The sequence below is a fragment of the Eretmochelys imbricata genome, chromosome 11 (assembly GCF_965152235.1).
Source record: "Eretmochelys imbricata isolate rEreImb1 chromosome 11, rEreImb1.hap1, whole genome shotgun sequence".
Taxonomy (NCBI): domain Eukaryota; kingdom Metazoa; phylum Chordata; order Testudines; family Cheloniidae; genus Eretmochelys; species Eretmochelys imbricata.
Genome location: NC_135582.1, coordinates 40,319,974 through 40,336,558, shown reverse-complemented (window position 1 = coordinate 40,336,558; position 16,585 = coordinate 40,319,974). Strand labels below are relative to the sequence as shown.

The 16,585-nt window shown below is 40.1% G+C and overlaps 1 long non-coding RNA gene across 2 annotated transcripts in view; it reads left to right on the top strand.

Moving 5' to 3' along the window:
• LOC144271935 (uncharacterized) overlaps positions 1-16,585 on the top strand; it is a 66,781-nt gene that overhangs the window by 3,346 nt on the left and 46,850 nt on the right. For both annotated transcript variants that reach the window (XR_013347458.1, XR_013347459.1), the window contains exon 2: positions 364-415. This is a non-coding gene — a long non-coding RNA (uncharacterized LOC144271935). The remainder of the gene's footprint in view (positions 1-363; positions 416-16,585) is intronic.

Here is a 16,585-nt window from a genome sequence, read left to right as displayed (position 1 = left end):
CCCTGTGTAAATTAGATTGAAGATGCTCTAATTTATGATGGGAATACAGTTGGCCCTCTCTATTCCCGGGACTGGGGGAATGTAAAGGTGGCTTTTAGCTTCCTTTGTCCAACCCACACCTTACTTCCTATGCCTAGCACAGCTGGGCCAGACCTGGGGATCTGGGCTGATGACTCTACAGTTGTATAGGAATATTCTGTATCTATAGTCACCTTGCAGGAATATTTTTTTACTCAAGCTTTTATTGTATTTTCAGGCAATAATAAATCCTGTTGTCTCTTTTCTTTGAGCCATTGTAAACCTGGTTCAGATTTTGCTAATTTAAGTAAGCATTTTAATTGTCTCGTTCTCCTTGCATTTCAGGAAAACTCCTCAAATACAGTTTGGGAACTCTGTGAAGTGCATGAACTCACAGGCAAGTCTTTTCTCATAATGTGATAGTATTACTTTTCTGTTATCTTTATTAACTTTCTAGCCTGTGTTTTTTCTCTTTGGAAGATTTCCTACACCATTAACACAGGGTTTTCGCCCTGTTATTTCCCCTGCTTGATACACATATTTTTCCCTTAGTGTCAAAATAAGGTGATGGTGAATTATGAGTCCCTTGGGAGATGAGTACACTTCTGCAATCTGATAACCTTTGGCACAAAACACATATAATCGTGAATGGGCCAGCACTTAAGAGTGATTCACACTGAGCATTATAGAAAATAGATATATCAGTTCAAAAATTCAAGGTAAGTTCCTTTTCCTCAGTGTGGTCTATGTACTATACTCTCACTTTTTCCTATTATGTGGTTAAAAAGAGGAGAGATAATGAAGGCTTCTTAAAGGTCCCTATAATGCATCCAGACCTGTGCTAGTTATAATGGTTTTAAAAGACAGAATGAAAACACAGCCAAAAGATCAGCACCCAAAGAACCATTTTTAGATATACTACAGGCTGTGATATAGTCTGCTCTCAATTTGTGCATCTAACTCCCATTAACCCTTACAGGGATTATGTGTATGTACCAAGAAGAGAGTATGCCTGAATGTTTGTTAGAAGATGCTATAGGAGTTCCTTATAAATTTACTATATACATTTTGTTAATTAAAATAATTAATAGGATAAGTCTGGAGAAATGAAGCATCTCATTTTTCAGTCGTATTCATTTTTTTACATTTGTTTTTAAGTTGTAGGATAAAATATGCTCTTTGCTGAGATTTTGTGAAGATTAATAATTGTTTGTTCAGTGCTTTGCAATTATAAGTACTTAGTGTTGTTAGCAGTATTATTTACCATCATGTAGCAATTGTCAATTACTAACATGCAAAATGTTTTATGACTTTAGAAAAAAAACAAAGATTACATGAAAGAAAATCATTAATCTTAAAGCTATAAACCAGGGAACTATAGATAGGTGTCTAATCCTAGATAAATTTAAAGCCTTTCTGGTTATAGAAAAAGTTCAGTATGCTGATGACAAGTAATAAACATGACAAAGAGCAATAAAATATAAGGATATAATAATAATTTGCATTTATATACTGCCTTTCATCTGAGAATCTCATAGAATCGTAGAAGTGCAGGGCTAGAGGCACCTTGAGCAGTCATCAAGTCCAGTCCCCTGTGCTAAGGCAGGACTGAGTAAACCTAGACCATCACTGACAGGTGTTTGTCCAACCTGTTTGTAAAAACCTCTAATGATGGGGATCCCACAACCTCCCTTGAAAGCATATTCCAGAGTTTAACAAACCTTATAGTTAGAAAGTTTTTCCATAATATCTAACCTAAATCTGCCTTGCTGCAAATTAAGCTCATTACTTCGTGTCATACCTTCAGTGGACATGGAGGACAATTAATCACAGTCCTCTTTATAACAGCTATTAATGTATTTGAAGGCTGTTACCAAGTCCCTTGTCAGTTCTCTTTTCTCAAAACATGCCCAGGTTTTTTAACCTTTCCCCATGGGTGAGTTTTTCTAAACCTTTTATCCTTTTTGTTGTTCTCCTCTGGAATCTCTCCAGTTTGTCCAAATCTTTCCTAAAGTGGTGCCCAGAATTAGACACAGTACTTCAGCTGAGGCCTCACCCATGCCAAGTAGCATGGAATAGTTACTCTCTGTGTCTTTTAAAAAAAATTAAAGTTAATACAACTCAGAATAATATTACCCTTTTTCACAACTGCAGCACATTGTTGACTTGGATTCAATTTGTGACCCACTATAATCCCCAGGTCCTTTTCAGCAGTACTACCACCTTGCCAGTTATTCCCCATCTTGTTGTGTATTTGATTTTTGACTTCCTAAGTGAAGTACTTCACACTTATCTTTATTGAATTTCATCTTTTCAAATTCAGACCAATTCTCCAATTTGTCAAGGTTGTGTTGAATTCTAATCCTGTCCTCCAAAGTATTTGCAACCCCTCCCAGTTTGGCGGCATCTGCAGATTTTATAAGCATAATCTCCAACCTATAATTCAAGTAATTTATGAAAATATCAACTAGAACTGGAGCTAACAGTGTAAATAAAAATAGAATCTGGCCCTTTATTGAGGATTCAGTAGGAGCCTTGACAATGTGATGGACAAAGTCCTGAAAAATGATGTGCAGTTAAACTACAGAGAAAATGTGTACACAACAATATTGCATTGCATCGTACATTTTTCTTACTTGCCTTAAAACTGAAACAAATCCCTCATATTTAAAATAAGTAGGAAGGCTGTAAGTAGTTGAAAATGCAGTTCTACCGTTGTCGGAAAACCTTGACTCCTCGCTCTTGCCTACAGAAGGAAGTGAACTGTAGCTCACAAAAACTTATGCTCAAATAAATTGGTTAGTCTCTAAGGTGCCACTAGTACTCCTTTTCTTTTTGTCCAGAGTGGGAAGACAGAAGTAAAAGCTGGCTATTTACTGCAACAAAACATGCCCTAAAGCTCACTGTTACAGGCCCAAAAGTGGGTGGAGATAGCTGCACAGGGCAGAGACATGACGTCAGAGAGAGGCACTAATTCACAGTATCTCCCAGGCAGCCTCTGCTGTCAGAGTTTTTATGTACCCTTAGCCAGAACTTCAAATTGCCCTTTTCTGGTTGCATGGTTGTGTGAGAATGGTATCAATACGGTGAACTCCCCAACAGCGCTGTTGGCACAGTTGCCTCCATGGGTACAAAGAAGCATGTAATCAAACTCTTTATCTTTTGGGGATGTATAACAGACAGTTGTAGATGCACTTCATCAACACAACTCTTATGTGCAAAAGTTGGGTGACTGTCAATGAAAGATATTGTAAGTGAACCATATTTTGATTTGTTTCTGAATCAGCTGTTTTTGAAAGTTAAATGTAAAACCAATATGCCTTCATAGGAAAATATTTCCAGATAAAGGACTAAATCCTAACTTTTTATAATGTAAAGGGAAGAATGATACATGTTACAGACAGGAAATACGTATTTGAACAGCTAGTCAATCTCCCTGCTAGTCACTGCTGGTGCTAGCCCATGGGGGCCCTAAGCAGCAATAATTTTACCCACCCCGACACATATTAATAATTACTTGGGGGCCCCCTTGAGCTGCTCGGGGCCCTAAGCAATTGCTTAATCTTCTTATGCCTAGCACTGGCTCTGCTGTTTGTGCAGAACAGTTGTTCACTCTAGTTTTAGAAGTCCTAAGCCATAGGGCTATCACCACTTCCCCTGCAAGACTTTTCACAGACTATGTCTGTGAATCACTCTGAATTACTCTATCTAATCAAATCTGTTTGATAAATGTTTTGGTAAATCTTTTCTTATAAAGTACTCTGGTCTTTAAAAATGGTTTGGTTTAGAAATACAATTATTTTAGAGCAAAAGACTCACACTTTTATGTCCTAGCAATCTGGTTTGAGTCATAGGGTGTTTCATTTTATATTCTTGATTGTTTTAAAGGATCTGTATTGGGATGCAAAAAAGCAATAAATAAAATATAAAAAAATTGAAAAAGGCCTTCTTTTATGCTTCTGATACAATGGAATACATGCGTTAAATTGCGTGGAGTTAAATGAGTTTATATCCATCCTTTAACATGAGATTTTAAGACTCAAGAAAATCATAAGACAATGAAAAGCACACATCACATAATGTTAGAAATTTTAAAAAATACTGCTTCTAGTTTTTAAAAAGCTGAGAGAAGTGTGCAATTTCCTGCAAGGACGGTGTATTTTGCTGCTATGTATATCTAGAAGTTGATACTCTACTGCTGGCAAATTTTTATCCAATAAATACTTTTAACCATTAGGGTAATCTCCACAGGTCTCAGTGGTTCTTAATGTTCAATTTCCTGTGGAGTCAAATCTGTCCTTTCTGTCAGTCATAAGTTATGTCAGTTATAAGATGCGTAGCCTGTTTGTCTTAAGAAATCGCAGTTTGTGTTTGTGTTTTGTTGTTTGAGTTGTTACTGGAGCAGAAGTGCTCGTATAAAAGAAACGTTACAGCTATGCCTTAAAAGATGTACCTTTCTCATAGGGGACTGCCCACTAGCCTGTGGCTAGAGAGGAATGTACTATTACTTCAACATGTGTGATGTAGTACATCTAGATTTAGCATAGCAGATCAGTTGTTAATCTGAAGGGACTGATGATGATAGTGGGCTTAATTCTCATTCTTGAAACTACAAACCTAAATCTGTACACACATAAAAATATTTCTATCAGGTAGTGGGCTGAATCTCATTCTTAAAACTACAACTTTAACCTTTACACCCACTTCAAGGGCCCTTTACACTACTGGAGAGATGTAGAGCAGCCGTAATGTAAATGAGAATCAGGGCAACTGTATGCTAACGTTGACCAATTGCTGGTCAAAAATCCAAATTAACCATTAGCAGATCTATTTATTTTAAGCCAAAACTTGCAGTCCTTACACAAGTAAAACTTTCATTGACTGGTACGATTTGGTGCATCTTTGGATGCATCAATTTTTGATATGTTTCCAAGTGAATGAATTATGTATGTGTGTGTGTGTGTGTGTGTGTGTAATTTTGAGAGCATAGTTGGTAGCTTCTTAAGCAAAGGACTATAAAATAGACTTTAAAATAAAATAGATTGGAATAGGATAGTCATTGGGTTTTGGTCATCCATAGGATAGTCATCCATGCTTGCCTGTCTGAAACCAAGAAATGCTACTAAGAAATCCTTATAATTCTTCTCAGAGATTTGCTACCAAAAAACTCTTGCATTGTGTTAGTAATGTCTTCTACATTGCTCAAGTTTCTAGCTTCTTCCAAACATATATTACAAACAATAGAACATAGAGTACGCTGTTCCTTTATGTGTCATAGTCTATTCCAGTGAACTCCCTAGTAAATGAAAAATTAAAGTATTTTATAGTTCTTGTTAAAAATTTTCTAATGGAACAGATTTTGGTGGAAAATGCCATTTTGGTTAAATCAAAACTTTCCACAGGAGCTCGTCGATTTTGATTACATTTTGTTTAGATAAAAAATTGAAATGAAGCATTTTGAAGCATATTGCTGAGATGGTCCATTTTGATTATTTCCAGAATGGAATGTTTAAATTTTTAATTTAAAAATTTATCAAATTATTTTTAAAGTCAAAATCAAAAATGATTTTTTTAAAATGTCATTTTGTGATAAATTTGGAAATATTCAATATTCTGATTCAGAACAAAATCAAATTTTGACATTGCAGAACATCCTGCTAAATGGAAATTTCAGTTCCTGTACATTTCTAGTATTTTACAATTAAAATTCTGCTTCTCCACACAAAGTAAACATTTATTATTTGCAGAAATTTTATATATAGTTTAATTACATATGGTGGAAATATATACTTTTCCAAATATTTTGACTAGATAAATAAAATGTGTTGGAAATACATTCTCTCATGTATTTCAAATATATAATTTAATTAAAACAATATACACCTGGTTGCTGTTTGTGTTACAGAGAACATATTGCATACTACAATATTTTTAAAATATTGGTCCCAAAATTAACTAATGGGCAAAAGTCAAGGATTCCGACCCAATAGTTGGATCAAATTGTTGAGATAAGGCAAAGGGCCTGATCTACAACATGTACTCACATGCCGGGCCATCCCTACCCATACACAAAGTATGCAGCTATGTAGGACACCAGGAAATTTGGGGTGCCAAATTCCCTGGTGCCCTACGCAGCTGAGTGCTTCTCCAGCCCCTGCCCCGCCCCTTCCCCATGGCCTCCGCCCCTGCTCTGCCTCTTCCCACCCCCGCTGTGCCCCAGCCCCACCCCCACTCACCTGAGGACTGAAGCAGGTCCGGGCTTGCAGTCACCGGCAGTGGGAAATGCATCAACCTGGCCCCAGATGCGCCGCCGGTGAGTGCTGGGGGGTGGTTCCCTCCTACCCCTCAAGCCAGCCCTGCCCCTTCCCCCCCGATCCCGTGCGGAGGCCTGGGGCCCCACACCCCTCCCCACCCATATGGGGGGCTGCATAAGGCCCCAGAATAGCTAGGGAGGGCCCTGCTCACATGCTTAAGTTTAAGCATATAAGCAGTCCCATTGATTTAAGAGGAGCTATTCATAAGCTTAAAGTTAAGCACATGCATAAGTGTTTGCAGGATAAGGGCAAAAGTTTGAAAGACTTTTGGATTCTTGGAGTGAAAGTTATGATATAAAAGCAGGGTCAAAACCATTATAGATAATCCCTTTAACTGAATATGCAATAAAGAGAAATATGATGATCAGTGAATTTAAAATCCATGTAACCAAAATGAAATGGCCTAGTTGATTGTTTCCCATAGAAAAACCTGTAAGAGTGGGTGATTGGGGAGAAAATCTCTGCAATGATTCTCTTGCAAATTTTCCCCAACATAATACTACAGAGAAAGGGGAGTTTGCGGTCTTTCCCATCTTGCTAGCACAAGAAAAAGTCAAGAAACCCACCCCCAAGTGTAGCTGATTTCCACTGTTTCATACAGATCCCAAAGAATGCATGGATGGCCCTGTGCCTCCGTATGAGCTGTAATCCCTGGCATGCTGGCTTCTTCATGGTGCAATTCCCTGACTATATTTTTCCCTTGTACTCCTGGGACCTGAGGCTGTATTATCTCCTCCGGGGATTCTCCTTAGTATCGAAATGGAGATAACATGCATTCCCACCATCCCCAAGCATTTTTCACTGGCACCTGGACCCACAAGGCACCTGGAGTCTTTCAAGGCTGAGAAGAGGTGGAATATCGCTGCGGAGGTGGCTGAGCCCATTTCTACACTGAATGTGGGAGATTGCAGTCAGAGGTCGCTTTCATGTGTGAATCTGGGAGAGTACAATGTGGAGCAGTATTTTGAGTTTGTTTTGTGATTCACATTAGCACAGGAAGAAAAGGAGAGAAGAAATTATAAAGGAATTACTCTGGTGTTTAAGGAGACTTCAGCATATCTCATTATTAAGTTGTCTGTCCAGGGTATAAAAAAATTAGGGGTTTTGTGGCACCTTAGAGACTAACAAATTTATTTGGGCATAAACTTTTGTGGGATAAAACCCACTTCATTGGATGCATGCAGTGGAAAATACAGTAGGAAGATATATATACACAGAGAACATGAAAAAATGGGTGTTGCCATACCAACTGTAATGAGACCAATTAATTCTGGATTGCTCAGAGAACAGTTGGTCGGAGACTGGTCAGAGAACACTTCAACCCCCCTGGTCACTCAATTTCAGACCTAAAAGTTGCAATTCTTCAACAAAAAAACTTCAAAAACAGACTCCAATGAGAAACTGCAGAATTGGAATTAATTTGCAAACTGGACACCGTTAAATAAGGCTTGAATAAAGACTGGGACTGGATGGGTCATTACACAAAGTAAAAACTATTTCCGCATGCTAATTTTCCCCCCTACTGTTACTCACACCTTCTTGTCAACTGTTGGAAATGGGCCATCCTGATTATCACTACAAAAGGTTTTTTTTCTCCTCTTGATAATAACCCACCTTAATTAATTGGTCTCGTTACAGTCGGTATGGCAACACCCCTTTTTTCGTGTTCTCTGTGTATATATATCTTCCTACTGTATTTTCCACTGCATGCATCCTATAAAGTGGGTTTTAGCCCATGAAAGCTTATGCCAAAATAAATTTGTTAGTCTCTAAGGTGCCACAAGTACTCCTTGGTTTTTTTTGCTGATACAGACTAACACGGCTGCCACTCTGAAACCTGTCCAGGGTATGAATCATTCCCAGAAAGTAAAGAATTTAGGATGCTTTGATTTTTAGTGCAACAATCTGAATTGAGAATTTGACTATATTCCCATTGCAGTCATATCAGTTCTCAGTTTTATCAGAACAGAAAGTCATCATTAGAGATGGACAAACTTAATAAACCTTGTTTTATTGAGGTATCACATAAAATCCCTACAATTAGCAAAATCGGAGTCCTATTGAACAGCCGTGAGGTAGCAGCCCAATGTTACTAGCACTCAACTTAAATATGTACATTGATGTAATACATTTGTTTTGTAATGATATACATGTTCTGTAATGATATGGTTCACCTGTAGTCCAAATTAACTGGTTTTACAGTAAATTATGGTAAAATTGAGGTTAAAAGTGACCGAAGTGTAGGTGAAGAGCTGCATCCTTGTCTTAAGTCATTAAAACAGATACATTCCTGGCCTCTAACCCAAACTCAAGCCCTACACCCATTATGTTGTTTATATTGCTCTTTCCATTCAGGGACGTAATTTGTTTGACTGTTATTGTTTTTAATTATATATTTTATGAGTGCATTTGCAGAAAGTGGGAGGTGGTCTTTATACATTATTCTGTTCATGATGAAGACTTCATGTTTTAGGGTATCTCTACGCTACCAGCCTTACCGGGCACAGCTGTGATGCTGCAGCTACACTTGCTACAGCGATGGAAGGGGCTCTTCCACCACAATGGTAAATCCAACCCTCCAAGAGGTGGTTGCTAAGTCGATGGAAGAATTCTTCCGTTCACCTAGTGGTGTCTACTCCGGGGCTTATAAGGGCATCGCATCTTAACTGTGCCTCTCACACCCCCAAGCAATGTAGCCAGGTCATCCTAAGTTTAGCTATAGACTAGGCCTTATGAACTTTCAGCACAGCTTTTGTCCTTTGGGTGTAATCTAAGCACACAGCATGATAAAAAATTGATAGGCTTTACATAAGAGACATCATTTACACATTTTTTCAGTAATTTTCATTGTGGTTTTTGAGTGAATGGTGTAGTTAAGGAGCCCTCTTCTGGTAAAAAAACAAATTAACAGTTGTCACTGTTTCAATTGCCTGAAATCTAACAAGTATGGGGGAGCTTTGTTTGAGTTTCAGTTAATAGTATATCTGGGGCAACAGATATTAATGGATGAGGAAAATCCATGAATTCCAAGGAAGTAGAATCTCTTAAAAGAATTCCCTAGAATCAAACTTTTTATTTTTTTTTAAATGCTTGCTTGCCTATCTGTAGGGGTTTGTGTGAATTTTTAGTATGTAGAACAGGGATCTCAAACTCAAATCACCACAAGGGCCACATGAGGGACTAGTACGTTGGCCCAAGGGCCGCACCACTGATACTTTTTCATACAAAGATACAAAAGCCCCCCCGCCGCACTCCTACTCCACCCCTTCCATGAGGCCCCACCCCAACTCCACCCCTCCCTGCCCCTATTCCAACCACTTCCCCAAATCCTTGCTCCTACCCTGCCTCTTCTCCGCCTCCTCCCTTGAGCACGCGGCTCCCTGCTCCTCCCCTCACCCTCCTGGAAAGTGCCTGGAGGTAGGCAGAGGAGTGGGGACTTGCCGCGCTGGAGAGGGGGGACGGGGAGTGAGGGGAGCTTGGCAGCCGCAGGAAGTAACTCCAGAGTGGTAGGGGTGGGGGTGGGGGGAGCTTGGCAGGCTGCAGGAAATAACTCCGTGGGCCGCGTGTTTGAGACCCCTGATGTAGAACCCATGTAGAGCAGGGGCCATGGGTATTAAATCAAAACTGTTCTAACCATGTAGTCAGAAGTTGAGAGAATTTTTCTTTTTGTTAGCTGTGCATGCTGGTACTAGCAAAATCTAGCACAGAGTTTGAGATGTATATGTAGGATCAAAATCTAGCTAAAGCTGTGGGTTTTTTAGGCTATTGAGGTGTGCAATATTTAAATAGCTCTCCCCTCTAGTTTTAGGAGAAATTTTCCTCCATTTCCATTCCAAATGAAACAATTGCATACTGTAGCTGTTCTTCACCCTAGTGATGAGGAAAGAATCGCCACGTATGTAAACCTACAGTGCATAGGTACAAGGGCAGATTTTGGTCAGTTATTGTGATATATTTGTAATCATTAATGTTTTTAAAATCCAAGGTAAGGGTGTAACAAAAACGGAGTTATACAATTCAGTAATTATTATTATTATATTTTGTTTGTTGGTAAATTTAATGTTTTTTAGAACTCACTTTTATGGGAGGGAAGGCAGCCTTGTGGTTAGTACACAGAACAGAAAATCAGAAGAACTGGATTATTTCCCATATCTAGCACATATATCCTGTTTCCTTTTTTTTGGGCAAGTGAGTTAGGATCTGATCCTCCTCACGTTGATGTCAAAGGGAGTTTTGACAGTGATTTCTGTGGGAGCAGAATCAGGGTCCTTATTCTCTCTAGGTTTCAGTTTTCTTAAAATGGGGGTGATAGTACTATTTTACAGGTCAGGCTAAATTCATTAATATTAATCATACTTTACATTTACATAACTTTCTATTCAAGGATCCCAGCCCACAGCGTTTAGAGTAAACTAATGGAGTAAGCTTTACAACACCCCTGTGAGGTAAGTATGACAAGTATGAGCCCCAGTATTATAGATGGAACAGCTTAGGCACAGAGGTCTTAGACAATTTGACCAAGGTCAAAGAGCCACTCGAGATAGAGCCAGAAGTAGAATCCAAGACTCAGGTTCCATGGTCTAACCAGAAGACCACATTACTTCTCATAATTAAAAAAAATACTTAGAAGTAAACCTTTTAAATGACTGAAATTTGTCATGTCTCCTATGACTAAAAGGTTACCTCTTTCAAGATGGAAATGTTCAGTGGAGCTTTAGTTTAAACTCAGAAAATCTGCTAAAGCAAATTTCATACATTTCCATTAAGAAGGCAAATTACTTCTCTTAGAAAAGGATTAAATGCATCAGATAGAGTGGGTATGCTATGTTAATGATAGGAGGTGGGGCAGTGAGAGTAGAAGAATTGATGGGACACTTACAGTTCAAGGAATTCAGTGCTTTTCATTTATGCTAGAAAAAATGTAAATGATGTCACCTTCTCCTGCCAGTGCAAAGTTATCAGGCAGACATCACTAGATGGATCATATATCTGACATTAAAATGACTAGAAGGTTATTTCTTTCCTCTTGGAAATTTTTCAAGATTTTATTGTAGCTAAAAAAAACCCCTGCATAATGCTGCAGGAAACAAAGCTTTGGCTAGAGTCTTACTACTGGATTATTGCCATTGTATCTCAATGCTGATTGAAATCCAGGATATTTGTATCAAACCATAATGAGATACTGGTAAATATCTTTCTGCCCCACTGAAAATGTAATCTTTCTGTTGAACATTTTGTCTTGGTGAATTTCATCTGCAACAGGAATAGGTATTTTGCATTTGAATCAAGTAGGTCACTGCTTTGGATCAGATGATGTGGTATATACTCTACTCATGTTTAGATTAAATTGATCCTTTACTGTGTTGAGTATAAGACAGTGAATTTTTAGAACAAATTATCTTATTGTTTCATCTAAATGAATTTTGAGTAATAGTGGTACTACCCCTATTTGAATTGTGCATGTAACTATAAAATGACTGCCAGTTTCAGTGCAGCTGTTCTCTCTATAACCAATTACTCCTTGATATTAGTACATTTTAAATACCCAATTGACTTATTTAATAGAAAAAATATTATCAGATACTTTCCCTATATTTTTATAGTTGATAAAATTTTCCTCAGTTCTGCACCAGTAAAGGTATGGTCCAATAAATAGCTATTCAGAATATTTAACCTTTTAAAAACAATATGTAGAATTCATGCATAGCATCCTGCTCACCTTACTATCAGAAATAGTCTCATTGACTTAAATAAGAGAACCACCATGGAAGCCCACAATATAGAATGTTACCCCTTGTGATCTGAGTGGCTAGGCAAAAATGTGGGGCCTAGTAGGTTATTTCACTTGGGAAGAGAAATTGGTGACAGTCAGGTATTTCTTTGATGCAGTTTTGTTTATTTATAAAGAATGTACAAAGTCTGTGTCTCTGAATGCAGAAGGAATCAAATAACAGGAAACAGCTTTTATTGCTTGTAGCACCACCAAGAACACTTTTCAGCCTGACCCTGACCCAAAAACCTCTCCCCAGGTTTCTTCCAGGGTCAGCCACCGTGCTTGCAGCAGCTCCTTTAGGTGCGCACATGTGTGCTCTCTCTCCTTCAAGCTCAGTCTTTCCTTGTTTTTTTTTTTTTGTCTGTTCAGCCTTCACACATAAATACCCCACGTCACATGCCCTTCCTGCCACCCAAAGTAAAACTCAGGAAAAGCTCCTTTGATGTTAGGTGAGTTCACATACTCCTTTTGGCTAAGGTTACTGCGTTTCAATTTCCCAAGTGGAGGACACTGCCGGGGGGGAGAGGTAGGGAGAGTTGGAGGGGGAGTGTACAGTTGGGGGGTGCTGAAGGGCGGTGTGTGTACCGGGAGGGTGTAGTGGGGTGTGCTAGAGGGATGAGTGTGTGTACTGGGAGGAGGTATTTGGGGTGCTTGAAGGGGTATTTGGGGGGGCTGGAGGGGGTACCTGTGGCCTTACACTTGAGGTGGGGGGCAGTGTTGCGCTCTCTGTTATGATAGCACAGGCTGGCACAGGCCCAGGATGCAGCACCAGCCCATCAGTCAGAGCCTCTCTGTGGGCCTCTCCCCTTCCCAAGGGTGGAGAGCTGGGGCCTGTCCCTGTCACCTCTCCCAGCCCTGTCACCCCTCCTGGTCGGGCTCTGAGGCCCCGTGGCAGGCAGGCAGACCATCTATAAGGCATAGAGCTAGTGCTAGAAGGCTGAGAGATGTGAAAGTACTATGTTATAAATGTGGCTGCACTGGACTGAAATACATTTTAAAATAGATATTTTACTTGTGCTGTAAGTGATAGAAAATTCTGGTGTAGTGTCTGTTAAGAAAATGTTGGTACTGCTTTAAATGAGAGTTCCTTAATCCAGACTGAATTTAGATTTGGTTGAAATTTGTCAGCATAATAATCAGGGGATACTAAAACTATAATTTTGAATGGAAAATAAACAACTCTCATAGTAAAAGTTGTATGGAATTGCAAAGTCTGATATGGATAGTCATTCTGAGTCTCCTACCATCCAAAATTAAAGGATATAGTGGGCCAGATCTTCAGCTGTGGCTGAGCAGTACATAGTACAAGTTGGGATGTGGGATGATGGAAGGGTGGCATAAAGCTCACTTTTGCACTTCTCAAATCCTGGACTAACTCTGTGACAGTCCAGTTTTGGCCCCATGGGACCAAAATAGTATCTTTGGGTCAGCAGGGTACAGACACGTCCCCAGCACTGAGAGCAGGGAGTGAGTGGCTTAGTCTCCAGGGCCAGATTCTGCTGGCACACCTGAGAATCTAGATAATTAAATTGCATTATTTGCTGAATATTATATCACATTGGCCACATGATGATTGTGACATACCACAATCCAGACTAATGAGCCGCTGTGTCACCCTTGCCCTTCAACCTTGGCAACAAACAAAAATTCATGGCCCGTGACCTGTCCATGACTTATACTATAAATACCCCTGACTAAATCTTGGGGGCAGGGGCCCTGCTAGTGGTGGTGGGGACTTGAGGGGCCACTGCTTGGGTTGGTGGAGCCAGCGGTACCAGCTGCAGGGGGCCACCCCAAGACAACTGCTGGGGCCTGCTGAGCAGTGGCTGCTCTGGCCACCCCCAGGACTGTTGCTTGGTGGGGACCGGGGGGGCTGCTGCTTGCCGGGGGCCCAGGCCAGCAGCACCAGCCGCCGGGGGCTGCTGAGCAGTGGCTGCTCCAACCGCCCCTGGGACCGCTGCTCAGGTGGTTCCTGGGGCTAGCCGTACCAGCCACTGCTCACACTGTCCCCGGGCCAGCCACACTGGCTGTTACTCAGGCGGTCCTCGGGGCCAGCTGCCCAGGGCCGCCAGAGCAGTGGCCGGTGCGGCTGGCCCCAGGGCCACTCCAGCAGCGGCCGGTGTGGCTGGCTGCGGGGCCACCTAAGCGGTTAGCTGCAGAGCTGCCCCAACAGCAGCTGGTGTGGCTGTCCCCGGGGCCACCTGAGAAGCCAGCTCCGGAGCCAGCTGCTTGGGCAGCCCTGGGGTCAGCCACACTGGCTGCTGCAGAAGTCACAAAAGTCACTGAAAGACTCCATGACACACACACAGCCCTATCCATGACCCAAAAAACTAAGTAGACACAATATTTTCAGTGTTCCCTTGGGCAGTTCTTTCTCCTCCTGCTACACCTTGCTTATGAAAGTTTAGGACTTTCTTCTCTCTCTCTACACTTTATCCCTGTGTAACCTTACTTCCTTAGCTTCAACTACCATTTCAGTGCTCAGATCTCAAATCTCTCTTTCATACCTGTCCTGTCTCTTGACATCCACTCCCACATAACTGAGGGTCTCTATCATTCACATACTGGCTTGCTGCCAACTCCAGGTAAATATGGACATAATTTCTCTAAAAACCTTTGAACTTCCCCCTTTCCTGTTAACATCACGACCACTGCAGGTCTTCAAACTTGATGAAATCTCAGACTCTCTTAATCCTCTCCTTCCCTTGGCCCAATTAGATTATCATCAAACTGTGCTTCTTTTTCTTCCATAACATTTAGAAAATCAGACCCTTCCTTTCTGTCCAATGCAGCACCTCAACAAATCTGGCTCATTGTTTTTAAAGCTCAGAAAGACAGGGTCTAGTTAGTACCTTGATGGAAGACCTCGAAATAAACAAGAAATCTGAAGAAAGTGTTTTTTGTGTATTACAGTATATTTCACAGATCTCAGCTAGGACTACAGCTGACAGAAACTACAGATTCTCTTTTAGTGCTACTGATTTAGATGCAGATGTCCCCAATTCAATCTCTTGCTGGACTGGATTCCTCACAAATAAGGATAATCCTTCATTTTTCACTTGGATACCTTTCTGTATTCTGCACTGTTCATATCAGACTTTACAATTTTTATTTATTCTTGCCAGAATGCATTTATGCATTGGCTGATTTTATTACAGTTATATGGTTGAAACGGCACTTTCATTTTACAGCCCAATTTTTAGTGCCTTAAAATAATTTTCCAAAACAATTGTCTGTGGACTGATTCTTCTCATCCTTGTTCTCAGCCTAAATTTTTTTTTAAAGTTTTAAAAAAACATATCTGGTAGCTTTTGTGGGTCAGACAATCAAATACACATCTACCCCGACAAAACGCTGTCCTCGGGATCCAAAAAAGCTTACCGCGTTATATCGAACTTGCTTTGATCCCTCCCGGAGCGCTGCTTTGCCGCTTTATATCTGAATTCGTGTTATATCAGGTCACGTTATATCGGGGTGGAGGTATATACACCAATGAGTTTTTACTAAATGTATTATTCTCTTATTTTTCTTTTCAATTTTGTTGGTTTTTTTCTTGTGGTTTTTATTTTTTACCACAAAAAATGAGTCAATTAGAATTAGTAATGAACAACCATGCACCATTTTCAAAAAACAAAAAGAGTTATTCTCTTTTCTGATCTTTCCTGCGCATCCTGTCCACTCTGTGTCTGTCTTGTTTAAACTGTAAGCCATTTGATGCAAGGACTGGCTGGATTGTGTGTGTATTGTCTGTGCTTATTAAATAATGTTAATAAAAACACTATTTTGACTTTTTTGGTAAAAATAAACTTACACAGAAAACTATCAGTGAAACATTCTGATTTTACATGCATAAAAGTTAAACCATACCAAGTTAAAATTCCAAGAGCAGACACTACTCTGCATCATAATATAATGCATTATATAATTATTATATAACCACCTATGTTGTGATATCAACATTATATGATCACATGGCCAATGTGATATAATATGCAGCAAATAATGTAATTTAATTATCCAGATTTACAGGTATGCCAGCAAAATCTGGCCCTGAAGCCTGTGCAACTCACTCCCTGCTGTCAGTCCTGGAGGTGTAAGTATTCACACCTTACACGCCACTGAAATAATTTTTGTACAAAGTATGCCTTGTGAGGTATCATTTGAAAACTCATAATTTACTGGTCAATACTGGTCATGTCTTGGTGAAATATGTATGTGAAGTTATAAGATACCCCTGTATAGTGTTATTAATACATGTTCCAAACCCCACAGCCCAGCCCAAACCGAAATCGATAAACCTAAACAAAGGGAGCTTAAACGGGTGAGGAAAAAGCAGCAGGGAACATCCTTCTCCATAGACTTTTTGTTTCCTAGTGCCCAGCTGCAAATGTTTTTCAAAAGGAGGACTGAAACAATAAAAAGGGAGGGACAAATATCCAAGCCACCCCTCTCATCCCTTGCTCCCCTGCCTATCATATTC